The sequence below is a fragment of the Malaclemys terrapin genome, chromosome 5 (assembly GCF_027887155.1).
Source record: "Malaclemys terrapin pileata isolate rMalTer1 chromosome 5, rMalTer1.hap1, whole genome shotgun sequence".
NCBI lineage: Eukaryota > Metazoa > Chordata > Testudines > Emydidae > Malaclemys > Malaclemys terrapin.
In genome coordinates, this window is record NC_071509.1 from 62814712 (window position 1) to 62827071 (window position 12360).

At 44.9% G+C, this 12360-nt stretch overlaps 1 protein-coding gene across 2 annotated transcripts in view; it reads left to right on the forward strand.

Annotated features, from left to right (window-relative positions):
* ENPP6 (ectonucleotide pyrophosphatase/phosphodiesterase 6) overlaps window positions 1–12360 on the forward strand; it is a 90717-nt gene that overhangs the window by 39855 nt on the left and 38502 nt on the right. The window lies entirely within an intron of this gene.

Genomic DNA, 12360 nt, shown 5'->3' on the forward strand with positions numbered 1-12360 from the left:
TAGTTCTCTTGTGAGCCTCCTCTTTGGCTTTTTCCAGCTCCATCTCTCTTTCATGGGCCTCCTTTTTGGCTTTTTCTTCTCTTTCTTTTAGCTCCATCTCTCTCTTGTGGGCCCCCTCTTTGGCTTTCTCCTCTCTGTCTCTCAGCTCTATCTCTCTCTTGTGGGCCTCCTCTTTGGCTTTTTCTTCTTTGGTAGTCATTTTCCTGTTTTCTTGTGCTGGGTCACCCCCTTTGCAGTTGACAAACTGGGAAGCTCTCAGCTCTGGCTGCTGCAGAGTTAACAGTAACTTTCTAACTAGCTACTCCCGAGGATGTAAAAAGAAAAAAAAACAATTCAGCTTGTAAATACCTTTTACCAGTCATTTGCTAATTGAACCCTTCTCTTAACAAAGGACCTGTAAAAAAAACTTAACACCTCTGCCTTCAGGCAAGGAGAGATAAGATATGCATCTATCTACTTCCAGCTCGGCTTTCCAAGCAGCTAGAAGGAAAAAAAAATCTCACTGGCTTTTGGGTTTAAAATGATCCCACCGCTATTCACCATGTCAGGACTGAGATCCCCACTTTGAACTTTAGGGTACAAATGTAGGGGCCTGCATAAAAACTTCTAAGCTTAATTACCAGCTTAGCTCTGGTTCGGCTGCCACCATTTTCAATGGATTCCCTCCCTGGGAAACCTTGAAAAACCTTCACCAAATCCCTGGTGAAAACAAATCCAACCCCTTGGATTTAAAACAAGGGGAAATTAACCATTCCCCTCCTTCCTCCCACCAACTCCTGGTGAATCAAGATCCAAAACCCCTTTGGATCTAAAACAAGGAAAAAATCAATCAGGTTCTTAAAAAGAAGGTTTTTAATTAAAGAAAAAGGTAAAAATCATCTCTGTAAAATCAGTATGGAAATCAACCTTACAGGGTAATCAAACTTAAAGAGCTCAGAGGACTCCCCTCTAGTCTCAGGTTCAAAGTACAGCAAACAAAGAGAAACACTCTAGTAAAAGGTACATTTACAAGTTGAGAAAACAAAGGAAAACTAACACGCCTTGCCTGGCTATTTACTTACAAGTTTGAAATAGGAGAGACTTGCTTAGAAAGATGTGGAGAACCTGGATTGATGTCTGGTCCCTCTCAGTCCCCGAGAACGAACACACTCCCAAACAAAGAACACAAACAAAAGCCTTCCCCCCCCAAGATTTGAAAGTATCTTGTCCCCTTATTGGTCCTTTAGGTCAGATGCCAGCCAGGTTACCTGAGCTTCTTAACCCTTTACAGGGAAAAGGATTTTGGAGTCTCTGGCCAGGAGGGATTTATAGTACTGTACACAGGACAGCTATTACCCTTCCCTTTATAGTTATGACAGGCATATTCAAGCCAATTATTTCAAATTTATTAGTAGTACTTCTGCGTCTGCCTTCCAGTAAAACATGCCCTCTGCTCTCTTACCCATGCAGTCCTTTCTTGATTTGCATCAGACACATTGCATACACAGATGCTCTTACATATTTGTCACTTGCTCTAAAAGTTCTCCTGCTTGATAGGACAGATTCTCAGTATTTAAACAGCCAATGGTTAACAGATATAGCCTCCTCCTTCATGAATCACAAAGGACAAAACACGGTCTGAGCTGGAACACAAAAGCTGTGATTCAACCTCTGAGCCTTGCTATTAGTTCTAAAAACTGCACTTTCCTGAGTTATGGCTTCAACAGATATCACAGTTATTACAATAATGCAAAATATGTTCTATATTAGCATATTAAACACAAACAACACTAAAAGAATGGGGGATGGAGATTAATGCACATGAAGGCAGGGTGGGGATACAATTCTTGGCAGCTAGTTATTAGAGCAGCATTAAAAAAAAAAAGTATTAGCATAGAGTGTAGTGAATAACGGCAAAATCCAAACCCCAAACAGCACTTGACACTTATTGTTTTAACTTCATTGTTCTGAGAGTAAAGATGAGGGTTCATCTTCAGCAACTATCTCATCCCCAACCAAATCAGGACTAGAGCTGAGCAAATAATTTAAGTTTTGGTTTGATGGCCAAACCAAAAACCTGTGGGGGGAGGGGAGATCTGCTGATTTTGAACAGAAAGAAATTTCATTTCAGGTCATTTTTTGGCAAATGTATTATTGAACTGAAAAAATTTGTTCAGGTCTAGTCAGGACATGATGTCATCATTCACCAAGAGTGTGGAACTCTTCTATAACAGGTATGATAAACTCTCTAGGAAGCTATCTACAGTTCTGCACCGAGTAGAGGCAAGGGCCCAATTCTCCACTGTCCTGCACCTTGTGAAATCATTAACACCAGTGTAAAGAGGCTAGAAAACACTACCCAATCAGAACAGCAGCATTTCACACACATGCTGCATTGGTGTAAATAACTACACCAGGTGTAGAAGTACAGCTGAGAAGGATAGATCTTTGCAAGTATAGTGCATGAATGTATTTATAACATGGAAATGAATGATAGGGCTATGGAAAAGTGGCATATAGATGTCATTGGGGATTCTAATAATATTTATCCAGGTCCAGGTCTAGCAGCTGCAGCACACATTTTCTTATATCATTTTGCTCATTTCCAAGGGCAAAACTGTAGCTCAGTCACCAGACCTCTCTAATGACAATAAAGTTGGCAATTTGTGCCAAATGTAGTGGTGCTTTTTATGATATGAGCACTTGCTTATTGGGTTAACCAACCCAGTTCCTAGATGCTGGGGGCAGTAGTTATCACTAAATCTGATGAAGAGGCAAGTATTAACTCAAGCTCATAATTGCATGGTTCAATGCCCTACTAACAACATTATTATTAACCTCCTGGTAGCGCAGGATAATGAATGCTTGGAGGACACCGACTATCATTTTTCTCATATGATAGAAGCATGTGCCTGGTTTTTGCTATATAACTAACATTATCTGGGCTACAACTTAGTCAAAGAAGAGACTAAATTTAGTTCCAAAGTAAGCTTCTGTAAGAGACAAGACCAAGGGTATGTCTACACTATGAAATTAGGTCAATTTAATAGAAGTCGATTTTTTAGAAATCAATTTGATACAGTCGATTGTGTGTGTCCCCACTAAACGCATTAAGTCGGCGGTGTGCGTCCACAGTACCGAGGCTAGTGTCGACTTTCAGAGCGTTGCACTGTGGTAGCTATCCCACAGTTTCCGCAGTTTCCACCGCCCATTGGAATTCTGGGTTGAGCTCCCAATGCCTGATGGGGCAAAAACATTGTTGCAGGTGGTTCTGCGTACATGTCCTTAGGCCCCTCTCCCTCCCTCCCTCTGTGAAAGCAACAGCAAAAAATTGTTTCTCGCCTTTTTTCCTGGGTTACCCATGCAGACGACATACCATGGCAAGCATGGAGCCCACTCAGCTCACTGTCACCATATGTATCCTGGATGCTGCTGGCAGACGTGGTCCTGCAGTGCTACACATCAGCATCCACTTGTCTTGCCTTGCGGACGGCAGAAGGTGCAATACGACTGCTAACCATCGTCGTCGTCCTGTGGGTGCTCCTGGCTGGCCTTGGTGAGGTCGGTCGGGGGCGCCTGGATAAAAATGGGAATGACTCCAGGTCATTCTCTTCTTTATGTTTCGTCTAATGGAGATTCAGTCCTGCCTAGAATATCATGCCAGCTGGAGGCTTCTGCCTCAGGCTGCTCTCCCAGTCGGCAGCACCGCGCGGTTGCACCTACCCCAGCCTACCCCCTGCTCCCATGGCTCATGAAGCCTGGACAGTAGTAAGGAGCAGTTCAACTATAGGCTGAGCAAGTGCATAATGATGGTAGAATGTGCATTTGGACGTTAAAAAGTTCGCTGGCACAGTTTACTGACTCGGTTAGACCTCAGCGAAACCGATATTCCCATCGTTATTACTGCTTGCTGTGTGCTCCACAATATCTGTGAGAGTAAGGGGGAGACGTTTATGGTGGGGTGGGAGGTTGAGGCAGATCACCTGGCCGCTGATTACGCGCAGCCAGACACCAGGGCGGTTAGAAGAGCACAGCAGGGCGCGCGGTGCATCATAGAAGTTTTGAAAACCAGTTTCATGACTGGCCAGGCTATGGTGTGAAATTTCTGTTTGTTTCTCCTTGATAAAAACCCGCCCCCTTGGTTCACTCTACTTCCCTGTAAGCCAACCGCCCTCCCCTCCCGACTTTGATCGCCGCTTGCAGAGGCAATAAAGTCATTGTTGTTTCAAATTCATGCATTCTTTATTAATTCATCACACAAATGCGGGGATAACTGCCAAGGTAGCCTGGGAGGGGTGGGGGAGGAGGGAAGCACAGGGGTGGGGTAGTTGTAGGGGCACCCCCTAGAATGGCATGCAGCTCATCATAGAAGCGGCATGTCTGGGGCTTTGACCCGGAGCGGCTGTTTGCCTCTCTGGTTCTTTGGTAGGCTTGCCTGAGCTCCTTAAGTTTCATGCGGCACTGCTGCAGGTCCCTGTTATAACCTCTGTCCTTCATGCCCTTGGAGATTTTTTGAAATATTCCAGCATTTTCTCTTTTGGAACAGAGTTTGGATAGCATGGATTCATCTCCCCATACAGCAATCAGATGCAGAACCTCCCATTCAGTTCATTCAAAAGTTTGCAGGGCTTTTCCTGTCTACCTGGCCAGTGCATCTGAGTTGAGAGTGCTGTCCAGAGCGGTCACAATGGAGCACTCTGGGATAGCTCCCGGAGGCCAATGCTGTCAAATTGCGTCCACACTACCCCAAATTCGACCCAGCAGGGTCAATTTCAGCGCTAATCCCCTCGTTGGGGAGGAGTACAGAAATTAATTTTAAGAGCCCTTTAAGTCGACAAAAATGGCTTCGTCGTGTGGATGGGTGCAGGGTTAAATTGATTTAATGCTGCTAAACTCGTAGTGTAGACCAGGGCCAAGAGAGTGTTTCATATTTTAAAGACTCAAATGAAATATCAAAGAAAACATGTTTTTAAATATGTAAACGTTACCCATGCAGTGTCTCAAACACAAACATTGGAGCACTTAGAAGCTGAGTGAAATCAGTTATAAACCAAACTGAAACTCACTTCACTAATTTACTTTGTCCATGCTGAGAGCCATGCAAAAGGTGAACAAAGAGCATAGTGACAAATAGTTCGAATGTTAAAGTTTTCCTTCTCTTTTGACAATCAAAGGTATTATTAGCAACAGCATTAACGTGTTTGTTTATGACATATGATTTTTAAGTTGACAGTGTCCCCCCCTTCTTGAGTGATGTACTGTTACATTTCAAATGGCATACTGTGAATCACATACTGTAGCTGGCTTTGCAGCACCACAACATAGGGCTGGTTACCCCACAGGAGAATCTATGGATATAACTACACTGCAGTCAGCTAGTTTTGACCTAGTGGCAATAAGGCAGTGGCACAAGCTACCTCTCTCCCCAGCCCAAATACACCCCGGCCCAGAACCCTAGGTACATATGCAAGCAGCTAACCTGTGGTGCTTCCCATGCTGCTGAGACTACACGGCTCAAGTGTGTCTAAACCAGCTTCACTCACTCTTCCTGATTGTAGTGTCAACATAGCCATAGTCTTACAACATTATCAAGGCAGGGCCTGAGGAAGTAGTGGAATACTATCCATGGGAGTTGCGAAGGCTTCCCAAGTCTTGGGAGGTTCTTAATTTTGTTGACCTAGGCATTCTATAAAATATACGCCTCATGTTGTTCATCCACCAGTCTGAGACAGGGTATGGTTCTGAGTGCCAAATATTTCCCTTTGGCTCTCAAAAATGTTGTGAACATTTGGGTTTGTTTTTACTGGAAAAACATCCCCAGAATGGAAAACAGAAAACATTTGTACAACTCTAGAGATAAGTTCATATGCCACAAATTGTAGCATGGAGCCTTTTACTCATCCAGTACCTAAAACCTTGTATTGCACATCTGTCTATTTATGGTACTTCTAAGAATGTGCCGGTTACCAACTAATAGTAGCAGTAGCTGGACACTAATATCTCTAGGTATTTATATATTCAGAGCTAAAAGTATAATAACCATTCAACCACTGGAAAACTGAAAAAAGTTCATATACTTTCTAGTTTACACACCATTTAATAGAGGCATCCATTAAATCCTCTTAAAATATAGACCTTAGACCAACAGCCACTATAATCATTAATACACCAGTGTAAGGGTTCATGACATCCCCTGCCACATGGTCAAATGGATCCTCCTTAGAAATGGAAAGCATGTTACTGAGCTTTCTTTCTCATCCATTTGACATAAGATTTCCTCCAGTGCTGCACATCTGTGTATATTCTAGGCCAGTGAAATGTCTCCTGTAGCTCAGCTTGATTTTGGGGGATCATAACAGTATTGTAAAATCTTCATTAACAAGCTCTTCTGGGGCCACACATTGTCTGTTCACATCGTGCAGGTGTCATTTTTGCCTGGGGCCCCCATAAATGGGATATTGGGAGATATGTCAAGTGCAGTTTATAAAAATAGATACTTGCTAGTCCAACTGGTTCTAGGCAAACCTCTACAGAGTACAGCATAGGGACTGGCCTGTGTAATAGAGCTCTGATTCCAAACATCCCCAGACTGGGAGAGGTGAGGAGGTTTTCAGATTCAATATTCCAGATTGGTTTGTTCTATTAGAGAGACCTGAGGCACAGTTCTCATTTTTGTAACATTGTAGGCAACACAAGTGTCTGCTCACTTTGCACATGCACTGTGAGACGCACATAAGTAAATCCCTGATTTGCACTTGCCCATTGGGAATGCATGTCAAAATCAGACCAGCACCATTTGTATCCAGATCTGAACTTCCCATAAATTGGAGATGGCAAGGGACCTAATTCTGGGTCCATCTCAAGTTTTTAGGTTTGTTTCCTAAATATTTAGGAATTCCAGTACTGCTGATCAAGTTCCCTAGGACCTAGAAACAGTGGGAGAAAAGGTTCTCTAGCAAGAACTGAAGAGGCAGTGTGCTCTAGTGGTTAGGGTATTGGACTGGAGTCAAGAACTGCTTTCAATTCCCAGACTGGTGTGTGAACTTGGCAAGTGGATTCTCTTTGTTTCCCCTCCCAGGCTTTGTTAGTTTTGCCTATTTAGGCTGTAATAGGACAGGAGATATGTCTCACTATGCATGTGCACAATGCCTAGCACAACCTCCCCCAGTTTTACTTGGGGGGAGGGGGAGACTCTAGGCACTATTGTAATACAAGTGATAAGTAATAATAAAGAAATTCCAGTGGGTCTCAGTGTCAGCTATGTTTGTCGGAAACAGAAATACCACTGGAAACTAAAAAGTGCGGAGGCACATGCAGGGCTTGTTTTATACATACTTTTACTGAAGATTTTATAATTAAATTGTCAAAAAATCAAGTTCATTTCAGACTGAGGACTAAGCACCAGCCCAAGTTTCATCTGAACCACTACCCACTCCTATTGCTAAACAGGGGACATGTATCTTTTGCTACTGTAGAAGCGACAGCCCTGTTGGGTTAGGCTTAACTTTTGCAGGTCAGAGAGACCAAAGCACAAAACAAAAGAAGCAAATAAATAGTGGTGACTGAACTTCTGTCAGCCCGGTTTTTCTAAATAAAAAATCAGCCATGTGCAGCCAAAGTGCAAACCCTTTCTAAAAAATGAGCCTTACTTTAGCCTGTTCTCTCCCTCATATGGGGAAGCTCTGGAGTGAAATCCTGTGACCACTGAAGACAGGAGTTTTGCCAATTACTTCAGTGGGGCCAGGATTTCACCCCTGTAGTCTAGGTCAGACTGCCATACACCCCAGAGCACATTCCTCTGATAGGCCACTTTGGAATTTAGAAACTTCCTTAGGTTGAGCCCCACCACATGTCCCTCCTGGCTTAGTTCCCTGGAAAACCCTGCATTAAGGGTTAGCAGCTGTTCAGACAGAGAGCTTTAACTCTTTCCCTGCCCCACCCAGGATGGGATCTATGCCCTCCATTACACTGTGACTGTATTATTCCCTGGTGTTTCCTTTTATTCTATCTGCATGGTAAGGGACTCAGAAGAAAGCATATACTGTACCGACTTCACCCCAGCTGCAGGGAAACCTTTATGCAAATCTAAAAGAAAGCCACAAAGGATTGCTTGAGTGACTCGTTCCTTTCTTTGAGAGAGATCTAGAGGCTAGCTTTGGGCAACTGCTTTTTCTGCCCTTTCATGTGAGGAACCCTAGGTTTCTCCTTTCTTTTATATATATATATATATGTGTGTGTTTGTTTGTTTAGAAGGACACTGAATCAATATACTATGGTGTCTTCAATATGGTGACTACTATATCCAGCTCTGGCTCCATTTCATCTAACCTGCCTGATGGAGTGGGGTGGCTTACCCAGTGCCTGACTGAAACTGGGTATTACATGTGGACCAGCTGGCTGAGGCACAGTCTACACAAGACCAAGGAGATACTGGTAGTTTGGGAAACGCAACAGGAAGAGATGGCAGAGATTATATCAGCATCCCTTAATGGCAGGGTGCACCACTGATTTGTCTCTTAGGTTAGCAATTTGGTAGTGTTCATAGAACCATTGCTGCTTAGGTATCTGACCTGAAGAAAAGCTCTGTATAAGCTCAAAAGCATGTCTATTTCACCAACAGAAGTTGGTCCAATAAAAGATATTATCTCACCCACCTTGTCCCTCTAATATCCTGGGACTGACATGGCTACAACACTGCAAACAGGTATTTATTATCACCTCTGGCAAAAACAGTTTGTGTCTGTCTACACTTAAAACTCTACAGTGGCACAGCTGCAGCATGGTTTTCCCATCACTGTAGTAAATCCACCTCCCCAGAAGGGAGTAGCTAGGCTGAAGCAAGAATTTCATACTGTCTACATGGGTACTTAGGTCAGTTAAGTACATCATTCAGGGGGGCGGGGGATTTTTCATAACCCTGAGCAACATAGGTGAATCGATCTAATTTTCTAAGGTAGCCCAGCCCTAAGTTTCATCTGGGCTTGGTGAGAAATGTATCATTCCTTTCAGATGGAGAAATGGTACTTTTCTCATCAAATAGAAGTGTGACAGGTATACAAATCCCACACTGGTCAACCAGGGATTCAGGAACTACTCTGGGCTCAGCCAGTCCCACTCCTCCACACCTGTAGGAAGTGCACCAACCATAGGCATTAAAAGGAAGGGGAGCAGCTCATTTGGGGGTAGACCAGGGAAGAGAGCAGACCTGCAACCATCAGCTCCAGCAGAGAAGAGCTGAGGGAAAGGCAGAATCTCTCCCTTAGACAACTGCCCTCTCTGAGGGAAGGGAGGACCTCCTACAGAGACAGCCTGAGAGGGAAGCATTCCCCTCTCTCATACAAACTCCAGACTTTGTTAATCACCTTTATTTTGTTTGGACTACCCCAGCAAGGGAAAGCCCTAGGACTGATGTGGCCTAGGAGGGTGGGCCATACCGCAGGAAAAGGCAGTTGCCGCCCAAGAGAGCTACCACACTACACACAGCTGCCAGAGGCTGTCTTGGGGTGTGCGGACATCCTTCACGCCACCTTAACCCAGATGGCAACTTTGGGACAATCACCGGGGGTGATGGAAAGTGGCCCAGGGAGGGTAGCCTTATGCATACCCTGGCTGTCAGAGCACTGATAGCCTTCAAAGGGCTCTGAGTCAGAGCCCCTAGCAACAACCACCCCCGTGGAAGTCATGGGCCTAAGCCCTGACCATTAGGCAATGCTACCCTACCAACTAACCACTGAGCGAGGACCGTCACAAGAGGTGAAACTCAAACTCATGACCTTCCTTCCCCCATCTAATCACACAACACCCCTCAAGAGAATCCTGAGAAATTAAACGAGGCTTGAAGCATATCTTAAACATAAACTAATCAGCACTTTGTTAGACAAGTGGGGGCAGTGACTTACACAGTCAAAGCCTCCTAAAAGAAATGGGAGGCTGTTAGCTCACGTCCCTCCTTCAACTGCAATGACAGTGGCATCATACAGGAGAGATGCATTTTCTGAAGTAGTTTAGGGCTTTACAGGTCAAAGCCAACATCTTAAACTCCACCCAGAAACAAACTGGAAGCCAGTGTTTTCTATGTGAAGTGCTACTTAGTAATGATCTGACCCAACATGCATTGAAGTCAATGGAAATAGATTTTAATGTAGGCCAGATCAGGTCTGTGTCAGTAGCCTCATTCTTGGAGCAACTTGAGCTATGTAATGATCTGGGGTATAGCCCATGAATCCAGGTCGCTACTGAATGAGCAAGGGTAGTGATTTTGGAGTGGGTGCTGTTTGGGGCAGTTGATTGCGGTTTTTTTTAATTTCATCCTTGGGGTCAGTATATTTTGCTGTTGGCTGGCAAAAGTGCCTAGAGCCAATGGGGGAAAGGTGCTTGGAAGAGAGCTAAATACAGAAAATAAATGTAGCATCCTAAATTAGTTGTAGCATGTAAACGTGCAAATGCTTTTGCTGACAACCTTCCCAAAGTGTATGGTAGCCACTATATTCTTGGGAATTATCTCCTCTTCGTTTTTTATTGTTGCTTGGCAAAGGGATGTTTTTGTACTGCCATTACAGTCACTTTATTTTACTGACATCTGCATACGGCATCTGCCTTTTGCCCCATTGCTCCACTTGAGATTGTCCAGTTAATGTTTAATTATATAGGGATGCAACAGCAGTGATAATAACAATACAGCATGTTGTTTTCATAGCCATCTAAAAGCAGTGATGTAATTTTGCCAGGTGCCAGTCGTTAAAAAGATCACCACAATTCATTTTCTTTGGCTTGAGAAAATGCCTTGCGGTAGAAGATTTAAAGAACTTAATCTGTTTAGCTTATCAAAATGAAGTATAAGAGGTGACTTGATTACCATGTACCTTCACAGGGAGAAAATACCAGGAACTAAAGGGCTCTTTAATCTAGTGAGAAAGACATAACAAGAATCAATGGAGGTTAAAGCCACACAAAAATCAAATTAGAAATAAGGCATACATTTTTACAGTGCTAATGGTGGCATAAACTACCAAGGGAGATGATGGATTCTCCATCTCTTGATGTCTTTAGCTCATGACTGGATGCCTTTCTGGAAAAAATATATTAGTCAAACAAGTTATTGAGCTCTATTCAGGGCAACAGGTGAAATCTTAAGGCTAAAGCCCTGCACAGATACAAAATTTGTATCCACATCTGATCTGTGGATATCCACAACCATGGTCTGTGGATATCCACAACCATGGTCTGTGGATATCCACAACCATGGTCTGTGGATATCCACAACCATGGTCTGTGGATATCCACAACCATGGTCTGTGGATATCCACGATATAAAGCGGATAACTGCAGATTTGCAGGGCTCTACTTATGGCTTGTATTAAGCAGGAGGGAAGACTAGGTGATCTAAGGGTCACTTTTGGCCTTAAAAAATCTATGAATCTGAAAAATATTTTAAATGATCTTTTGTGCTTACTCCTTATAATAAAATCTATTGCAAGTTTGAAACTTCAGTTTCCCCACCATCACCCATTATGGGTGTATTGTAATAGTTTATTGTAGGAGCATGAACATCTGCATATTTTTAAATTGCAGCAACAGAGGTTTAGGTTGGACATTAGGAAAAACTTGCCTAGTGAGGTTGTGGAATCTCCATCATAGGAGACTTTTAAGAGCAGGTTAGACAAACACCTGTCAGGGATGGTCTAGACCAGACATGGGCAAACTACGGCAAACTTCCATCCTGCCCGGCCCCTGAGCTCCCGGCCGGGGAGCCTAGTCCTCAGCCCCTCCCCCACTGTGCCCCCTCCTCCGGCAGCCACGCCACCGCGTGGGCTGCACTCTGGCCCGCCGCTCCTGCAGGGCAGCATGGGCAGCACAGCTGGTTCTGGCCGGGTGTCGCAGCTACGAGCTCCTGCTGCTGGTAAGGGGGCGGAGAGCAGGGTTGTTGGCTAAGGGAGCAGGGGGTTCTGCGGGGCAGTCAGGGAGGAGGGGGCGGTTGGATGGGGTGGAATTTCGGGGGGGGCGGTCAGGGGATGGGGAAAAGGGAGGGTTGGGAGTGGGAGTCCCAGGGGGCCTGTTGGGGGGTGGGGATGTGGATAGGGGACAGGAAGGCAGTCAGGGGACAGGGAGTGGGGGGGTTGGATAAGGGGGTGGGATCCCGGGAGGCAGTTGGGGCGGGGGGTCCTGGGAGGGGGTGGTCAGGGGATGAGGAGCAGAGGGCGGTTGGATAGGGGGTGGGAGTCCCCGGGGGGCTGTCAGGGGGCGGGGATGTGGATAGGGGGCGGGGCAGTCAGGGGACAGAGAGCAGGGGATTGTATAGGGAGTGGGGGTGGTCAGGGGACAAGGAGCAGAGGGGGGTTGGATGGGTTGGGGTTTCTGAGGAGGGCAGTCAGGGGGCAGGAA